Here is a 5,115-nt window from a genome sequence, read left to right on the forward strand (position 1 = left end):
ACAACTTCTCTTGGTTAGATCAGCAGTTACTCAGTAATCATCAGTTGACATAGACTGAAATCTAAATGTACTGATATCAATAGCAGAGTCCTTTGTAGCATTGTACAGCAAGACTAAATTTCACAGCAGGTATCGGTAATCCCTTCTCCAGTGGAAACTGCCAACTTAGGACAAATGGTGTCTAACTTCAAAACATTGTCTTTTGTGAGAGATGAGGAAAGAAAGATTAGTTGCTCTGACAAGTGTAGACGCAAAGCTTTCTAACAGTTCAGCTTAAATATCGAAGAAAGTACTGCATCTAGAAAGCAGATACTGAGGATATCCTGGAAGTCTGGCATCTGTCATTTGTTGTACGTGTCTTCAGTGGAAGGAATACTAAGAATACACTTCATTTGCAGAAACAGTGTAACACAAAACTTCAAGTAGCCTTGATTTTAAGCAGTGACAAGTTTCTTCAGAGTGACAGCCTAAGATGAAGAAAACTAGCTAGCGGTGTCACAACTAATAACTGAGGTAGCCCTACTAAGCTGAATCTTGACATGTGGGTTTTAAGGTTAGAGCTTGGGAAATGACCTCCTCCAGGCAGGTTGTTTGCTTGCAATTATTGCAATTCTAGGCAGTTTCACACGTGCATGGGTTTTCATTCAGAATCAGCTGTGTTTGAAACATTGGGAATAGTCAAGTATTTCACAGTAGCAATGCATATTGCTTTGCTTTGTATATTTTCAAGTATTTGAGATGTACCTGTGCAGCCTCTATGTAGAAGAACTCAAATATCCAAATCCTAGTCAAGAGGACCAGAATATGCTTAATTAAAAAGTTATTAGACAAAGCTGTTTGGTATTATCCTTCTTAAAGGAAATCCTGACTTGACACAAACAGTTGCTGTTACTAGAGAATTCCCAAAACTGACTCAAGGTAAACTCTATTTCTGGAATTAGATGAGGGTTCCCCTGAAAGTAATGCCTGCAATTGTATTTTGGCCCATGGCACCAGAGGTGGATGTCGGTGGTGCAGCAGTAGAGGCTGAACCAGTGTTCCATTAGGTTTTTGTTGCCATGTGACATATGGTAGCAGAGGAGCAGTCTGACAGAATGGTGTCTGATATGGAAGTGCGGATGAAGCAAAGGTATGGAATTGAATTGCTCCATATGGGGAAATAATGGTACCCTTTGACATCCATTATGCTCACCGAATATTTATGGAAACCAAACAGTGGATATCAGCACATTGAGGCAGTGTGTGGTGCATTTCAGCAGTGGCAACAGATTTGTGAAAGACTAGCTGAGTTCTGGACAGCCATGCAGATTTTTGCAAGCGTGGCATGCAGGCTCTTATTGCTGGTGAAAATGCATAGTGAGTGGTGGTGACAGTGTTGAAAAAGTGTTTTGTAGCTGATAATTCTGTGCAATACTGTTATTGTGTTCTTCATAGCTGATGTAGTTTCCATGGAAATAAATAGGAGGCATTACTTTCAGAGCAACCTATGTAGAATAATGGAATAAATGCTGTATCTTTTAAGTTCTTTACTGCAGGAAATGGATCTCATTAATATTATTATTCAGCCACGCCTGTCTCTTGCCTTCCTTTCCTGACAGCGTAGATCAGCAGCAGTGAGTAGATTCATGCTAGCAGCAGACTGTTGGATCATTTTAATTGTCACTCAAGCAGCCGAGGTAATAATGCAGCAGGGAAAGATCACTACAGTATAACCCACAGATAGCAAGTTATTTTGAGAGTGAAATCTAAGTGACGGATAGCCCCAGATCTCACGTTATCATTGTCCTTTTTTTTGTTTGCAGCGTGAATGCATATCCATCCATGTTGGTCAGGCCGGTGTTCAGCTTGGCAGTGCGTGCTGGCAATTGTATTGTCTTGAACATGGGATCCAGCCTGATGGTCACATGCTCAGTGACAAAACTATTGGAGGCAGAGATGATTCATTTAACACTTTCTTCAATGAGACGGGAGCTGGTAAACATGTTCCCAGAGCAGTGTTTGTGGACCTGGAGCCAACGGTAGTCGGTACGTATGCAAGATGCACATCTTCAATGTAAAACTACTCCTTTCCTTTCTGTTGTATCCTTCACCCGTTCGCTTTTCCTGGGAGACCGCAGCTTGGCCAATTACCGAGGTGACACCGATATGGTGAACAGCAAAATGGCGCTTTTATGGAACAAACACGTGCTTATATATGGAGGGGGAGGTCCTAACGCGTTACAACCCGAAGATGGCGCAAGCGCCTAATACAACATTTCCCCCTCCCCATGCCAAGAGAAGCCTTGCCCCATTACAATACGCAATGTGCTAAACCTAAACAACATACATCTTAGAACTTATCCTGCATTCTACAATATTCCAATTGCGTGTAGATCATTTTCTCAGTCATTCGTTGTATACAACCTCGCAAACATTGAAAGATACATGGCAAACACAACATTAACCCCAAAAATATAAACAGCCCTATTACTAACGCTTTAAGCAACTGCTTAAGCCATGGCCCAATCCCACCAAACAAATTGTCCAACCAATTTCCGAAGGGATCTTCCTGTATTCCAATCTTTTTTGTATGTTCCTTTAACAGTTGTAACTTCTTATGTAGTGATTCACTGTGATCGCTTAAATTGAAACAACACATCCCTTCAAAGTCGTTGCATCCATGACCCTGTGCCAGGAGTAGGAAGTCGATCGCCGCCCTATTCTGGAGCACAGCATGCCTAAGGCTATCAATGTCCATGAGTAGTTCGCTTAGGAGCGCGGAAGTCACGTTGGCCTGTTTCACGGACCAACAAGCTAGTCTTTCTATGTCCTTAAGCACTTGAGCTGCGGCTACTCCCGGAGCCAGGATGGATGCAAATATTCGTGCCGTTGGTCCCCAAAGGTGTACCTCGTCACCGCAGTCTGATCCTAGGGTGTGAATACTTCGCCTTTTCCGAGTCCCTCTACTCATGTCCCTGACCAATTGTACCCACTCAGAGATGCTTGGTGATAGAATGGTTAATTTCCCCAGGTAACATGGTCCCCCCACCGGTATCCTCGGGATACCCTGCCAAGCCCTGTCACCACATACCAGGAACACCCCTGGTGGTAACATCTTTGAACCTCCGACAACACTAACTCTCTCATTACTCCTATCCAGACCATTATCATCAAATTTACCTTTCCATAGTTTTCCGGTGGTGACATTATATTGTGGCCTCCTGCGGGGGTATCCGTACCCTCCCTGCGGCCAAGATTGTGTGATGTTGCAGCAACAGTCACTTGTGGTGATATTGCACCACTGCTCTGGCAATGTACAATTGTTACACAGGGAACCTTTCCACCCATTCGCGGTTTTGAAATTATACCACTGCCGAGTACGATTTACCACGTACCCACAGTACGGGCCAGACCACCTGAACACCTCACTGTTCAGCGGGTTAACAAGCGTGTGTGGGATGGTTCTATTACGGCTGGAGTCCCACAACAAAGGCCTACCCCTCTTAAGGAGATCCTGCGCAATCCCACGTTGGGAAAGCGATCCTTGTAAGGCAAATTGTTCAAAACATATGCATCCCTCTGAACCTCTGAACCTACGCTCTGAGAACCCATAAGCAGCAATTCAGGGGGTCCCACGAAAGTGATGTATTGAGCATGCGGATCAGGCAAGCTGAAATATTAGCACCTGAAGTAAAGTACTTTTCGCAAGCAGTTATGTTATCTACATATCCCAAAAACAGCAACCTATCAGTAGAAAAATTCAAAGGTACCCCTATAAGGCACGTGTGGAATGGTGAAGTGGCCGATTGCACTCATCATATCACAGGGTATATTGTACAGGTTCAAGGATGACACACATAAGGTTGATCACATCATACGGCAGGAGGCTAGAAGCCATAAGAGCTTCTACTGCCGACATGGTCACAGGAGAGCGCAGACCTTTACTTTTAACCAAATCCGCAAGGCGAGTAATTGCCTTGGAGTCCAGAGGGGTCCAAGCTGGACCCTCTGTTTTTACTACTACAGGGAGGGCGAATGTCGTAGTTGTCGGACCGTAAGCGGTTCGTAAATCCTCCCTCGCCCTAGCGCAGTCAGTGAGTGTAGGTGCGGCCCATGAGGCAGTCACTGCAGGATCCCGCCCTCCCTGGGTGAATCCCGAGGCTGCTCGCACCGGGACGCCACACCCACATCCTTCACAAGACGGAGTGAACATTCCAGCCCCTTATGGGAGCGGCCGCGGCAACAGAGTCAGGCAGCAAGGAAGCACCGCCCCCGCTCTCACATTTCACCAGCCGCGCCGTACCCTCTCCGGCCAGCTCGCCCTCCCCCACTGCCCTCTTAACAGGTGTTGAGCAGGCTATGCTACACTCCTCCGCACTTCCCCCTCCCCCCTCATCCCTGAAGGGTTTCAACGAAGGATATAAACCCTGAGCTGGATAAGGAGGCGGGGATGGAGCCTCTCCGTCCCTGCGGTCCGACGATCCCTGCCGAACTTCCTCCCTTCTTGGTGTCGAAGCCGCCGCCTCGGGCGGGGCTGCGGGGACCGGCCCCGACTTGCCCTCCAGCAAACCTGCAGCAGAGACAAGATCTCCCCCCGTCCCCAGCCGTAACAGCTCCCTAGCTCGATCACTCGCCATTTTCTCCTCCCTCGCCATCTTAAACGCCCCCCAAATCAATCCCCACACCTTGAACTCTGCCGCCTTTTGGGTAGTCATTGCCCTCTTAGAGAGCGCGTCAGTGAACCCATCCCAATTAGCGGGATCGTATAAGTCAGAGGGAGATGCCAATAAGCCCTCCCCCTCCAGCAGCGAAAGTACCGCCGCAACCTCCTTCTTAGAAGGAACACTTCTCCGGCAATAGGTTTTACATGCGCGAAGAATCCCCTTGATAACGGCTTCCATCGCCCCAGGCTAAGCGCGCGTCTAGCCTTCACCGGGCGCTTCCCCGAGCTTCTTGGGGGATCCTGGCCCTTTTTCCCGAGCCTCCCGCCTGACAAGGACTAATGCGCACTCGTCCCCGGGCTTCCACTACTCCGCGGGTTTTATCATGTACCCGGTCCGCAATGGGATCCTGCGCCGCTGGCAGAACAGCTGACTCACCCCCAGAAATCACGTCGGGGTCACCATCTGTTGTATC

The 5,115-nt window shown here is 47.6% G+C and overlaps 1 long non-coding RNA gene across 1 annotated transcript; it reads right to left on the reverse strand.

The window, feature by feature from the left end:
* Positions 1–1,637: 1,637 nt before the first annotated feature.
* Positions 1,638–5,115, reverse strand: LOC122194045. Its single transcript, XR_006183031.1, has 2 exons — positions 5,079–5,115; positions 1,638–4,549 (listed from the first exon to the last, which is right to left on the reverse strand). It is a non-coding gene; the product is annotated as an uncharacterized LOC122194045 (long non-coding RNA).

The sequence above is a fragment of the Lagopus leucura genome, unplaced genomic scaffold, assembly GCF_019238085.1.
Source record: "Lagopus leucura isolate 7727_CA_CO unplaced genomic scaffold, USGS_WTPT01 35439-0_obj-0_obj, whole genome shotgun sequence".
In the NCBI taxonomy this organism is placed as follows: Eukaryota; Metazoa; Chordata; class Aves; order Galliformes; family Phasianidae; genus Lagopus; species Lagopus leucura.